The sequence below is a fragment of the Anser brachyrhynchus genome (assembly GCF_964034855.1).
Source record: "Anser brachyrhynchus genome assembly, chromosome: 6".
NCBI lineage: Eukaryota > Metazoa > Chordata > Aves > Anseriformes > Anatidae > Anser > Anser brachyrhynchus.
Window position 1 is genome coordinate 12,280,736 of NC_137700.1, and position 15,278 is coordinate 12,296,013.

Below are 15,278 nucleotides of genomic sequence, written 5' to 3' on the forward strand. Positions count from 1 at the left end.
CAAAAGACTCAAAACTACCTAGGGGAGGACAATCTACAAAGTTATTTTGGGGCTGCAATTGGTTGCTAGGATGAAGCTAAAGATTCAAGTAATTCTAGACAAGGCATTGTATAAGAAACTTAAATGAGCTTATTTAAAAATTAGTTAGTTCTCATCTCAGAAGACCTCTGAAATTCCTTTCCTTTCAAAAAGGCATAAGTAGTTTTAGAAAATGCCTTGTTTTGTTGGAACACACATTTTTGTCCTATTTGGGAGTCAGTTCTTGCATTAGTCGAGTAATTAAAAATAGTAAAAGATGGAAAAATTGGCTGACTCTCTAAAGAAAGTACTTTGAACAAAATGTTTGGAGTGCCGTTCTAAGATCCAAATTTGTACCCTAGTCCTACTCTCAACCCTTCTTCCATTGCAAGGTCCTGAATATCTGATAATCTCAGGAGACTTTCATGCAGTCCTACTTCATTTTTTCTCTACAGTTTCCCAAAACTAAAATATATAGATAAAAGCAAGTCTCGGCTTAGGTTTTGGTTCAGGAGTGACAATCGGTATGAGTCTTCCTATCTCACAGTCTGGCAGAAAGGTTTCTGCTGTCTGATGTTTCTTTGTCCCCATGTTCTCTGTATGGCACTAGTATCAGGGATGAAGATTTTTCTCTCCATGGCAGGTAACTTCGAATCACACTTGAAACTTGGAAACATGAATGATCATAAGTATCCAAAATTCACTGAAGAATTACTGTGAAAATAATTTTGGAAGGCAAATATTTTAACTGGAATAATACTTGTCTAAACATCAGCGGCAACTCTGAAGTTTAAAAAGGTTATACGTACTCTGTGGTGGTTGTGAGATTATGGGAAGCTATGGTTTTAGACCACTATTTAATCAGATGCTACCACAATAAACCAGGGCACAAATGATAAAATTATTTTTTCTTCATGACTTGGTCAGTCAAACAGCATTTGCAACATCAGTTTTTCCTAAGTACAAAGCATCATGTATATGCCAACAGCATAACAAAACATGGATCTGCAGTCAGTTCTGCATGTCTCGTACTGTGTTATTTACATTGAAACCGATAAGAAAACTGCTCCATTTCATTTCTGTGAATATGTTTACAGCACTTTTTACTGTTTATAAAGCTGGTGAATATTTTCTTTCATTGAAAAGCCCAGTGCAGATTTTAAATTTCCCAAGGAATAATACATTCCCAGAAAGCTGTTGCAGACTACAGAAAGGAAAAAAAGGTAAGGGCACACAACCACAAAACCAGCAAGACTTGATGGTTTGTTACTGGGTGATCCAATCAGAATTGATGTGGCCATATCAGAGACTTGCAGGTGTTTAGATTTGAAGATGACATTTGAGACTGTAAAAGTAATATTTGCAGCAACAGTCTTGATAAATATAATCCTTTCTGAAGCTCTGTGTACTCCCGGTACAACTGGTATTTTAGAAGATAACAAAAGGTTTGTTTATAGTCAGATACAGTGAAGTGAACAAGTTATTAAAAGCTTTTTTTGAGACTGTGAACTGCCAGCAACTGTCAACTTCTCTCCCAAAAGTGGGCTGCCATGTGATTTGCACAGAAGTGTGTTTGGAGACCCAGAAAGGCCAATCTAGGGTCAGATTTTTGTTTTGTTTGTTTTTCTTATAAAACTACACAGTTCAGGGAGCAGTTGTCCATAGAAATTGGTGTACCCTTCAGTTTGTAACCTTTTTGGAAGAGCTTGAGCCTGACTTGTGAAATTACCCCAGAAGACTAGAGAGACAGATACTGTACAGCAAACTGACATTAGTCTGTATATGTACCTAGACTGAGATACTTGACATACAACTTCTCTGTGTATGGAGAAGCAAGAGCAGTTATTCTGACATTTGTCCCTGAGCTTTCTTCCCATTCTGCTGCCTTCTACCTAGTCTTACTTTCCCACTTTATCTTTTTCTGTTGTCTCCTATTTTTCTTTGTTTTAATCTTCATATCATTGCATAACAGTGTTTTCTTTCTCCTTTTCCATTTCATCTCTCTGTATATTTCTGATTATTATTTTTAAGTCATTAAAACGACTTTTTTCCTGTCTTGCAGAGTCAGCCTGTTTGGAGGCATCACCTGTGATGAGTGATTTCCAGGAACACTGACTCAGTGGAGTCATGGAACAATAATGAAGGTTAGCTATCCAGAGGTAATTAGAAATCTCTCTGCTACTTTATTACCATGGAAGCCATGTTCCTGCCAGAGATGGCCATGTTAAGCAGATGCCAAACCTCAAGGAGACAATTCAGTAGTGCAAGTTGTGCATTAGTATACTTTAAAGCAGAATATAATGGATCACAAAAGCAGGCAACTCTTAATACCCTGCTTGAAATAGAATTTGGAGACTGTAATGCTGCACTGTATGTAAAACATTAGAGAAATTAACTTGTAAAGATGATTCAATTAATCTTAAGTTATGTCTCTTTTTAAATTTGAAGGTGCCAAATTAATGTTCATACATAAATAGTAAGCACCTACTTGAGACAACAGATACAGTAGTTTGCTGAAGTTCCTGTGAGCCAGTTTAAAAAAAAAAAAATCAGTTGATTGTTTAAGAAAAGCAAGTACTGCTCTGTATATCAGAAAAAAATAAGAAACAATAGGGATAGTGAAAATCTATTGAGTATTTTTCAAATACTTTTGTTAAGAATTTGAATTCAACTCCATTTGCAGAAGTGTTGATGTAGAACTCTGCCAGACATTTTGCTCAGCCAGTGCGACAAAGGATGAGAGCAACACTGTTAGAACACCCCAGGTGGTTGAATATACTGGGAAAGAAACATTTTGCTGGGAAATTTGATTTCAAGTTTTCTTTTGAATTGCCACAAATACGGTTCAAGTACCTTTGTGTGCTGACGCATGCTTCTCAGTGTTTCAGAAAATTCATCACTATTTATTGCTTCAGCTGAATATGAGGAGACCTATCGCCATTCTTTAATCTCTTTGCATTATTATTTTTTTTAAAGCCTATCTACTATGTTGCTTAATGTTGAAAGTTGTCCTCATCATTGGCAACTGCTTAAGATGATCATGAAGAAGTTGCACTTTTCTAGAAGTGATTAATTTTGGTACATTTCTTGTTCCCATGGCTAACCCTTGTGTGCACTGCTGTTCTTGTCAGGTTCATTATGTTTGTTTTCTCTTTCCAAGGTATTATGTCTTCACATTGAAACATTAATCCAGACTCAGATTTGGCAAACGTTGTCTGAATCTAGCAGTGTGCTTATTTCCAGGAAAAAATAATCCGCTCCTTTTGAGAGAGTGGAGGGATTTGGATTTTAAAACACTTCATTGTATTTTATAATACAAGACTTGCTTTACATTTCTAAATGTAACATTTCACAAGCAGTTCCTTAGATCTGACCTTGATGTTCACTGAGTAAATTATAACTTATTTGTTATTTGAAATTTCAAGTTCTGTTTTTAAATGTTAGATTCTTAGAAAGTAATAACAGCTTTTGAAGTTTGATGGTCTTAACGTTTCCCTTACAGCTAAGAGCAGTATATGATACATGAAATTTTAAAGCATGTTTTTCACTCTAGGAAATTAACCTTGAAATTGTAACATAGCTAAAGAAACTGAAGAAAGACACAAGCCGAGTACGTAATTACCCAACTTGTCTGAGAGAGACCTACAAGGAAACAGATGATGTTTAAGGCTTTTCTAAACTGGGTATTGCTTACAGAGACAGAATTTTCTACACTGGATTAAACTGAAGGCTTGTCTAGTTCATTCCTCTGTTTCTCACAGCAGCTACACACAAAAAAATTAAGAATCTCACATTAAACAGGTGTAGGATTCAATCTCCTCCACATTTATTTTATTTCTCATGTCAGTATGTTAACAAAGGATAGGGATCACCATGAATACAATAAAAGTATGAAAAGACATTAGTATTCAATTCTGTGCTAACAGTCAATCTCCGTACAGGATCTCCTCATGATACATGGAGTGAAAAACACAATCGGCTTCTAAATCAATAGATTTTATTGCTGGGAAAAAAAATAGTTTGATAATCCCAAAAATAACAGATGATCAGTGCTAACTCTTGAGGAAATTGTTTACATTTGTATTGCAATATAATCAAAAAAATAATAATTTATTGCTAGTTGTCTTTCACCTTCTGTAATACTTTCAAGATAAATTGATATTTATCCACAAAAGCAAAATCCTTCAGGATCAGGGCAGATCTGTGGAAATATGAGACTTGTTCAGCAGACATCTTAGAGGCTGTAGAGATACTGATTAGGTTATATTTTCCAGGAATGATTACCCATAACTTTAGTACACCAAACTGTACTTTCTTTATATTTTGGGAATAATTTATTTTACTTTACATAATACTGACATTCAGGGAAATTGTGCCTTCACGAAGAGACTTTTAATGAGAATAACTGGATGTGATATTGTGGTGGTTTAAGAAAAATCCTCTTCAGTAATGCAGGTTTAAAGGAAGACTTCCATTTTCTTGACTCCAGCAAGCTTTTCATTTAACATAGGTGAAGGATGCCAAGAGTATTGTCCAGGAGTCTGCAATTCTGTTTGCTTTAAAGTTGTAGAGTGAGAGATTGCAGCAATGATGCCCACCCACTTTCTTTCTTTCAGTAAATATTAGGACTTGGGAACAGCTGTCTATTTTTGCCCATAATATTCGTTTCTTGTGAAGCTGTCAACTTAGATACACATTGTAGGGGGAATGATTATCACTTTGTTTTAGGTGAAACCGGTTTCAAAGCGGATAGAAAGAGGTTTGTATTTTTATTTAAAGGGGAAAAAAATGGAATGAAAGTAATTATTCTGTTCCTTGAACCCTTGTTTCATCTGCTGAGCAATAAGGAAATGCATATTGCAGTAGCTCTTAATTCAGTCTATCTAAATAAGTTATGGTACAGATTTCAGGCCAACAGGATTTGTGCTCTAACAAGTCTGTCATTATTATTAGATTTTTAAAATAATCAGTGTGATGAGTTTCTTACCATTGTTACTCCAGTTAAATATAACCTTTTAAAAGTTAAGGATCTGAGTATTTGTTGCTTGGTTATTCAAAGCCTTTGGAATACAGGATTTAGCTTTTCACTGCGTTTCTAATAGTTATTGGTTTACAAAAACAGACAATTGTACATTTTAATCTTCTATACTGCCAATATTGAATGAAGTCTCTGTCATATTTTTTTCTCAGTGAGACAATTTGACTGATAACCTTTATATAGTTCAGGGACTTACTTCATTGCCTTCTGAATAGAGTTTCTGGAGACTATAGATTTAGATTACAGTGCCAAATGGCCATAGTGCCTCAGGGAAATATATTCTCATTAATGGACTTGTTAATGATTATCATTGAAGAGACTCTAATAGTATCAGATGTAAACGTTGTCACAGCCCTCTATCTTTCCCATGCAGATATGGAGATGCATCATTAATTCACAGAGACTGATTCTCAGAGCTGTGCAAATTGATACAGTATGATAATGTCTGAAATAAATTAAAGTTGCGCATTATCAGTTTAATATTTCAGATTTCTATTTCCAATTGATAGCCTCTAAGAGGCAAGAGGAATTGAAGCAAGACAGTAGCATGGGTCATTCAAAAGAGGTCAAATTCAGACTATGTCCTTATCAGTTCCAGCTTCCCCTTGCTCCTTTGTGTTGTCATTGAGAGGAATGTGACTAGTAAAAACTTATAATCATGAAGAATCTCAGCTGCAGTGATAAAATCATATATGTTTTACAAGCACAGAAAAACTATGGCAGCGTGAAATAATTTTTGGAATCTAGAATAATTCTGAAACAATTTCTTTATCAGGAGTTAGTTACCTTTATTCAAGTGTAGTAGTGATTTACTCCTTTATATTGGCTTTGATTCATTTACAGTGCATTGAATGCAAAAAATCAGAATCTGTCTCAAATGTGTAGATCTAAACACTACACATTTATTAGCATATTTGCCTGTGTTCTCAGATGTATGAATTTATGTTTTTATATATTTTATTTCACTTTATTCTGCTTTATTTTACAGCAAACACCCTGGATTATTTCTTTATTGCTGGGGAAACCTTGTAACAATCTGAAACACCAGTATTTTCAGAACAAATAAGAAATACGACCTTATATGCAGACATGAAGGTAAGCTTTTAGAAATAATAACATGCTTCTGATCAAGTTGTCACTTGGGAAATGGTGGAGTATATAGGTAGGTGCTAAGACAGGTCCTGAAGCTACCTTTTCAATGAATCATTTTCATTTCAGACAGTTCTATTAAATGGGTCCCCAAAAATGAAAAGGAAAAAAAAAGTGTGTGTGTGGGGGGGGAAGCAGATTTTACAAATGGCAGGCCAAAATGTGCAGCTGGTGGCAAGCTGTCCTAAAAGGGGGACAAACCATGAACTATTGATATAGCTTGTGCTCAGTTGTAAACAACTGTAAAGTCATGAAGGAGAGAATTCTACTCTGTACAGATCAAATGCAAATATATAGGGTGTAAAAGAAATTGTCTTTGTAATGAAGATGGGATCTCCTTAGATAAGCAATCTAACAAAGTCTAGAGGTATTATTTTAAATAAGTAAAGAATTAAGAAAAACTTTAAGAAGAACTAAACACATAAGTGTTTAAACACAAACCAGGGGGTAATTTGTTTCATACAGGAGAAAAATCACAGAAGCGTGTAGAACAGTGAACAGATGAAAAGCATGAGACTAGAATGATACATGTGACAGGGAGATGCATGGGCTCTCTACTTAATTGTGTTTCTATCTGGGGGAAAAAGCTGTAAGAACACTTTTGTGTCTGTCTCTGAAATGTAAAACAGCTACAGCATTTATCTGCTACAAACTATGAAACTTTGAGAGACTATTAGGGAAAAGTGTTTGGGGAATTGATGGAAGGAGACACTTCTGGTTTGAGTTAGGGGGAATCCTATTTCAATCTGTATGTCCCACACTGTTACGAATACAGGTGAAAGATTGCAGTAAGTAAGGTCTTGCAAAATTGGAAAAGACGTAAAGATGAGTAACGACAGGAAATTTTCATTGAATACCTCAGTTTCTTTCATGCAGGACAGCAACAAGAAAGTGATCTGTGAAGTCGCATCCTAACATAGCTATGGTAGAAACCCCACGCCTAGAGCTACGTTGCCAGCAGTCAACACCGAGACACTGCTACTGCGGCCGTCTCAGCTGGCACCACTCAGGGGGAGTGTGAGATGCCACAGTTATGCTACTTACTGCTGACATAGTAGAGAGTGGGCAGGAGCTAAAACACATGAAAATAAAATTATCTTGACTGTAACTCCACCCATAGCAAAATATGTCCAAATGTGACAAGCTGATTTAGTTCCAGCTGGGAGGCAGGTTGCAGCTACAGTCATGTGCCTGTGTTATTTGATTTTAACTATCAAGCAAACATGACCATGTAGGCTAATTGTCTTCTAAGAAATTATTATTCTCTTATAAATTTTGAAACTATGAGATAAGATTATTGACAAGTATTTGAGGAACCATTAGAATTTGAAGGAAGTAGTGTTTCAAAGCAGTTTCTTTCCATGCATCAAAATTCTCTTTTTTTATTTTCTTATTCTGACTGAAGTTCTGAAGTAAGGTTTCAGTACTTCTAGATTCACAAGAAAAAATCCTGAAGAAAAGCTTTATTTCTGCTCTTTTCTGCCCACAGTGATGTTTACTTGAGAGTCTCACGTTGCTTTTAAAGTATCAACAAATTTATGAAATGAAATATTCTAATGACTTCTCTCTAATGAAAACAAATATGCACATATCTGAGATTGCTCCCATGCTACTACAAAATTCCATTTTATTGAAATTCTTCTGTGGGCCAATCTGTGCTTTTTTTTTCCCCACAGTCTTGCATATTCCTGTGACATTATTCTTGCTGCAATGTGCTGTGCTCTGCTCTGAATCCCTGAGACTGAAGAACAATGCTTGCTCACCCGCTCTCAGCTGTTTGGACGTGGTCTTCCGTGGGCGGCTGCCAAGCTTTGCGGATTGTGACAATGCAGAGTGCACTGTAAGGTCTGTAATGATTACCTGCCCTGCTGTGAAAATTTGGAAAAGTGAAACATTAGCATTTTTTGTGTCATGTTAACTGTACTTTTCACAAAGGTAGTTCTCTCTCTTTCTTTCTCTCTCATCTGTACTGATTTGATGTGGCTTTTATGTTGCAGTCTGAGCAAAGTATAAAATTTGCCACCTATTCATCTCTGTCTCTCTGTCACACTTCTCACCTGCTTTTAATTTCCCCTCAGGAAGTCACTTTCTATCCCCACTGCAAGGTTCTAATTTTAAGAATCCCAGCCCATCCAGAGCTGTTTCCCCCAAAGAAATATTTCACTGCACACATCATTTAGTGTGTTGATATTTCTTGTTAGTATGTGGCACCAGGTTAGCACCTCTAGATAACCTTGATAAATTAAAAATCGGCTTATCAATATTCAATCAACCTATCTCATTTATCCAGATGTCTGACTTCCTTTCTGTCAGAGCTGAGTTTAAAAAGCACAGCAAAAGTAAATGGAATTAAAATTGCATATTTGCCTTCTAAATGGATATTAAATCAGTCTGCTGCTAATGTCACCTTAAACTCTGTATTTTAGCAACAGTGAAATAATAATATACAGTGGCATATATGATGTTCCAAAATGTTGGTTTTCATTAGACTGTTGCTTTTGGAATACAATGATCATCTAATAACATTTTTTTTTAAGATTTATTAGGATTATTTTATTAGGAATTTGGGAAAGGTAGGGTTGGTCTGCCCAGTTCTTCTTATGACCATCAAATCTTACTGATTTTTCCATGTCACTTTTGTAATTTACAGAACTTTAAGACCTTAACATACCAACAGCTGCATAGTTTCCCAGATCTGATCTCCCTCCATCTTACGCTTTGTTGCCTTTGCAGTTTAGAAATCCTCAAACAACCCTTTGTGTTCCCACAATTGTTATGCAGTAGTTTTCTGTGATTGTCTCACCCAGTTCATCAGACATTTAAGTTTTAAGCCAAAATAACTCTTGACTTGATCTATTCCCATCATCTTGGTTTTGCAAATTACAGTATTGGTTATTCTAAGGAAATGACAGTGTTGTTTTAACATTATAACAAAAATATAACAGCACATCTAGTGAAGGACAGGTTTGGAGCAATTCAGCTGGCCAAGGTTTTCAAAAGTCATAGCAATTTTGTGTGCCTGTACTGTGAGGCCATAAATAGATTTCATTTTCAGTAGGCAGATGGGCAGCAGCATTATCGTTGTAGAGGCTTCTCATATCTGTCTGCTTGAGAACCACTTTCTTTGATATTTTGGATATCAGGCAGGAATTCTGAAACTCCAGGAAATCCTGTGATGTGTTCCTAAAAATGTTCAAGTGTTCATTTCTCCGTTGCTTTCTGTTGATGAAAAATGTCTGTATTGTCAGTCAACAGAAGGCAAAAAGAGGCCCATCTTTTGTCACAATACATAGACCTCAATAATTTGGATATAGCATGAACAATGAAGACCCTAACTCATAAAATCAGAGTTTCCTGGGAGTTTATCTTATAGAATCATTTCATGTTGTAACAGCTGTCCTAGAAACAGAGGAGTTCAGCAATTCTCTGCCTCACTTCTGTTCTCAGTGATCTCTTAACTTTGTGGAGAAAATGAATTCCTTATGAGGTTCCAAAATTATTGGGGTTTCTGTCTTGTTATCCCTGTTGTCAACTCAGAAATGCAATTTGCTCAGCACTGGTTATTCTACTGAAGTTAATCTACCTAGATTTTTACATTAAGATAGTTAAAAATTATTTCATGCCTGCCAAACTTAAAAACCTAAGTTCAAGCTATTTCCCTTTGAATTGTGTAAACAAAACAATTAAACAAGATCTTGTGGTTTTCTTTATTTTTAAAAATTAGAAGTATAAATATTGCTTTAAATGAAAAAAAAAAACACCCCAGAAATAAAAAAAAGACATAAAATACCTGTGAGGTGTTTGTTTCACAGAGAATTTCATTATACTCCATTCTCTAAGCTTTGCATTCCTCTTACTGGGTGTGGGAAAAAAAAAAAAAGGAATTATTTTCACAGTTCTAATGGTTTAATTAACTGCGAAACCAATTTGAGCACCCAATTACGTCCTGTATACCTAGAATGCTCCCGTAACATTCTTCTTATCACACAGCCTTAAAACAGAAACCCTATGAGATATGAGAGATAGTTAGTGAAAAGCAATTTTCAAGAAAGTCCTCACAAAATTGGAAAGTTTCTCTGGAAAATATGCAGAGGAATCAACATTTCATTCTAGTCTGAGTTTTATTAATGTCCTGTGTTACTCATTGATTCTTCACCTTTTCATGCCTTTCCCTTCCTGCCCCGGGGGCTGTTACTTTAAATAAGATGGATTTAATTAAATCCTGTCATGATTAAAAGGTTTGTTTTACTTTAAAAGCTAAGTATAATTGTTGCTAATTTTAAAGAAGCCAAGGAAAATGCTTGACAGCGTTTATGTACTGTGGAGGAACCACACAAGGGGAGACGCAGGCAGGCAACTTGAACTTGCCATTCAAGCTTATTTCATCTCTGCGAGTTGTTGCACTATTATGTTAGGTAAATATTTGTGTGTACTCCCAGCTGGGATTGGCAGTATGCTTTTAAAAATGAACAATTGCAAAGCGTACACAATGGCCAAGATGCCATGTGATGTTATCACAATTTTGCTCTAGCAGTTTCACTACAGCCTAGTTAGAATTCTAACATAGGAATGACCTCTTTTATGTGGTTTTTCATCAATAACTTTGTAGTTTGGTCCAGCCATGCATTTACCCTGGATTGAAGCTGCAGTTTGGTTTCTGTGAAAAGAATGGTCTCTTTTATTATTTAAAAGAAAAAAAAATAATAAAGTGCAGAGAAGCAGGGCTGTCCTGCTGGTGGTGCTATTTTTCACCAACAGTTTTCCAGAAGCAGAAAGAAAACATTGTGTTCATTTCAGAGTTGCTTACCTGTGTTTAGGGATTCTGGTGGTTCTTCAAACCACTGGAAGTGTGTTTTGTACAGCTGATTTGTACCTGTTCAGTCTATCAGATTCAGTCTGCCTGTTACACGGTTCCTGCAAGGTAGGGCCGCTCCCTTGGGATGTCAGACTGGAAGGTGTCCTCTGTGTCCTCTGTTTGGTAGCTCATTTTCCTCCACTGTCAGAACCATTTTTTTTCTGTAGAATTTGGAATTACAGAGTAGGATGGAGTAAATGAAAGCATCTGTCAGGTGCAAGGAAGAGCAGGCAAGGAGGGGCTAAGTCCTAGGACACTCCTCAGAGGATGGAAGTCAAGATTGTTCCAAAATAGAAAATATTTTGTTGTTGTTTGAATAACAACAGAGAGGAAAGAAAACATAATTACTAGTAGCAGCAGCTTGAGATATCCTGACTGGAACCTGATTCATCAGGTAGGAAACTTTGCTAACCACGGTAACAGGAGGAGGCTTCAGCCTTCGAGTAATTCACCCTTTAAGCAGGCAGTAGGAAGTTAATAGAGTGGTGGTGGAATTTGTGTTTGTCCCTTAGAAAAGACAAAACAGACGCAAAGGATGATAATGACTGACAAACTTTGAGATTGAATTTTCACGTTCTATTTCACATGTCCCAGAGAGCAGTTTGGCACAGATCTTAATCCTGATCTACATATTTTCAGATGCCCTTTCCATTAAATTATGTTGAAAGAACACGAGTTATTCAATGGATGAGAATAAAGCTTTTTATTCCTCTCTGATTGTTAATGATGTAACTGTCCTGTATTGACTACTGTAAGCATGTGCAGGACTCTGCAGATGAATGCAGTTGGAGAAGAAGGTAACAATTTTTCCAATAGCTGATTTGCTTAATAAGGTCACGTTAAGATATTTATTCCATAGTGAACTTTCACAGGATTTTCAGAATCTCTTTTAAGTCTTCAGAGATGCTGAGCATATTGTAAATTGAGAGCATTGTTGGTTTGTTGTGAGACTCAAACAGGTTATTGCTAGAAAAATAACTACAGTGTTTAGATAGTATTAGCAACATAGACTTACAAAAAAGTAGTTAAGAATTTAAAATCTTCTCCTGGTGTAATTATTGCCTATTTAAAAAAAATACTTAAATTTATAGACAGAATAAGAGAATATTTTTTTCCATGAACTAGAGCTCCTTCAATACAAGTGATGATAATGGTGGTATATTTTCATCTTAACCAATTACAGATCTAGTACATGAATCATCATCACATATTCCTTGTATAATTATCATTTCTGTCCCATACTTTATGTTTAGATGAAATACAATTGCTTTTATTCTATCTTTTTTTTTTGTGATGTGACCTTATTGGAGAAGCAGAGAAAGAGTTAAGTTGCTTACTTCATTCTAGCAACTAATAAGAACTCTAGACTTTATTTCAGCCAGGGTAAAACTTACAAAAGGATTTCATGGTAGCTCCTGAAGAAAGAAAAATGGCCTGAACTGAAGAGACATTAATTCCTACTGTACTTTCAACTACCACTGCCATTTCTGGAAGCTGATACTTATAGCTGATGTTGAAAAAGAGAGTTGCTAACAGAAGGATAAAATATGTCTTATATCTCCCCGGGATGTATACACACCCACTATCAGGTAGGTAGATATATGTATCATTTTGCTTATGTATTGTTTGCAAGTAACATTCTGCTTATGTTTATAAGTTTCCAAACGTTTGGTCATCTTTGTGCTTTGTGATAGGTCTTTGACTCCTCCACTTCTGAGAAGCAAAACACATGGTAGCCAACCATTTTAGTGGGTGGCCACATCTGCAAATGATACGAATTAATGAAGTTTCCATTCCTTCCCCAAGGAAAGCCTGATTTATGGTTCCATTAAGATTCTAACTCACTGAAGAAAGTACTACCTGGTGGGATAATTGGCATGGATTTCTTTCTCTAGGGAGTACTGAAAAAACAATACAGGTTAAAGCTTTGATTTCTTTTTTTTCTAGTGTGCCTGAATTCATCCATAAATGGTCATGTTTCTGCTGAAAGGTATACAAGTGAGAACATTCTGTTACACTGGGCTTCACTCCTGAAGCTCGATTAGACTGCAGTATTAGCTTGAATGTCTAACATGTCTGTGAGTATACCTACTAATGAATGTGAAGTCAAGCACAATTTTGGAGTAAACTAAGAAAAAGGAAAGTTTTGCTTTAACACATTTGTTCACATAAGGTTTCTTTTTATGATCATGATCATTTTCATTTTTTTTCACGCATGAAAAAAAAATAATTTCTGTCTAATGATCTAAAATGCAGTCATAGGCACATATGGGAAAGCGTGAATGCTGCTGGGAATGACCCCAGTCATCTCTGGAGCGGGATGGCAGTGGTCCTCCTGGCCTTCCCCATCTCAGAGCTCTCGCTGTGTCTCTCCTCGCAGATCACCAGCCTCCCTCAGTAGAGGCCAGCCCAGTGGGAGCGTATTTATTCTGGCGGTTTGGAGGGGCTCTGCGCAGACCTGCCAGCTTGGCACGGTGCCATCGTGCTGAGGCTGGAGAACCCCAGTGTGCAGATCGGGTCCCCAGGCTCCCTGGGACATTGTCCAATCTCTCAAAGAGTGTGGTGTGCAAGTTTAAACACTCAACAATTAAAACTTTTTAAATACCCATAGGTAACTAATGAAAATCCTCTTTAGACGATTAAAATGATTAGCTATTAGCTAAGCAGTTGACTGTGGCCAGTCAGTGCTGGCAAAGATTACTGGTGACTTTTATTTTAAAATGAGAAATCAAGTAACTGAGACTTCTTGCTAGGATGAGAAAAACATTTCATTGCCTTAATGTTGTATTGTACATATTTTTCCACTTTAATGATAAGGGTAGCCAAAAAGCATGAAAAAAAATCTATAATTAGCTCCAGCTATATAAGTATAAATCCATATGCTAGTTAGCCTTTAGAAAAAGAGCCATTTGTGTTAAATTCATTAAGATTTTCCCATTAAAAGCTGAGCACCCATGAATTAGTTTGACAGAGGAAAAACTGCTGGAGCATTTGCTTAAACTTGGCTGGGTGTGCTCCCAGCCTTTGTCTTCACTGCAGGCTTTGCTGCCAGTTCTTTCACCCAGCCTAGCCGCAGCCTTCAGAGCCCAGAGTGATCCGATTAACAGATGATGAAATATGCTAACTTGAACTGTGACTTGTGGCTGAAGTCCCATTGCATTATTACTCCAAGTAATTATAGCAGACCCTATTCTGTTGAAGGTCTTTATATTATCATAAATTTCTAAGCTTTCCTCAGAACCTGAAATACCGAACCTAGTTTATTGATAGCTTTGTTTTGAAGCAGCTTATACCGTGACTTAGATGATATGATTAACTGAGTTATCTGCACATTGACAGCTCCCTGAATTGTGGAGAACCCCACTATATTTATGCGTTTCTCTCCAGAATATATTCAGTTCTTCTGCCTTTTTTTTTTCTTTTTTCTTTTTTTATTTTTTTTATTGAAGGCAAGTGTGCAAAGAGGTTTAAAAAAGTTAACATTGAAGGAATATTTATAATTGTGTTTGAGTAGTAGTCTTCGTCGAGTTTTGACTAATATTCCTCACATCTTTCACTTGGTTAATTTTTCTCTGTGTTGGCTAGTATGCATTGTTCTGCATTCTTTTCTCTAAAAATTAAATGTAATTGAGTGAGAGCTTATGATTACTGCCCTGTTCATTATCACCCAAGTTCAGCTTGATTGAGTCACGGGAGATGGGGAGGGAAGGCTAGAAAAGAAGAAAGACAAGAAAAGAGATGGTGGCATTGTCATAAATACCTTAAAGTGCTTGTTGGAGCACAAAGAAATGAATTCTGTTATGAATAACATTGTGCTTCCCATGTATACTACAGTTAAGCTCCTACTTTGTTTCCAAATCTATTTATAGTTCCTAGATTATCTGAAGTCCTCATGAAATTGTTTAGTACCCATGGTTACCAAACATATTTCATGAACTAACACAAATCTGGTGCTGCGATATATCAGCAGTTTTGTCCTTTCCTACCAGTAATTTTCTGGTACAAATCCTCAGAGGTATTACTAATAAAACTGAAAATTATTTCCTATCTTTGTAGTAAGCTGTATTTAACATTATTACTTCTGCCTGGCTTTATTTTCAGCACGGTATTATGGTGCTTTGGAAATGTAAATAATCTTGGTGTGCATTATATTCCACTGAAAACTGTCAGTCTTTAGGACATACTATTTCTGAGTTGATGAGAAACAGCTGAAAAGCC

General features: G+C 36.2%; 1 protein-coding gene across 4 annotated transcripts in view; it reads right to left on the reverse strand.

Moving 5' to 3' along the window:
- The window catches only part of LOC308196822 (uncharacterized protein), a 110,545-nt gene that overhangs the window by 12,299 nt on the left and 82,968 nt on the right, over window positions 1-15,278 (reverse strand). The window contains exon 3 of one of the 4 annotated variants that reach the window (XR_013952416.1): window positions 7,885-10,061. The exons of the other annotated variants lie outside the window; for them this stretch is intronic. The gene's annotated coding sequence lies outside the window, so the exon portion shown is untranslated. Of the gene's footprint in view, window positions 1-7,884; window positions 10,062-15,278 lie in introns of those variants that run through there. 4 annotated transcript variants of the gene reach the window in all.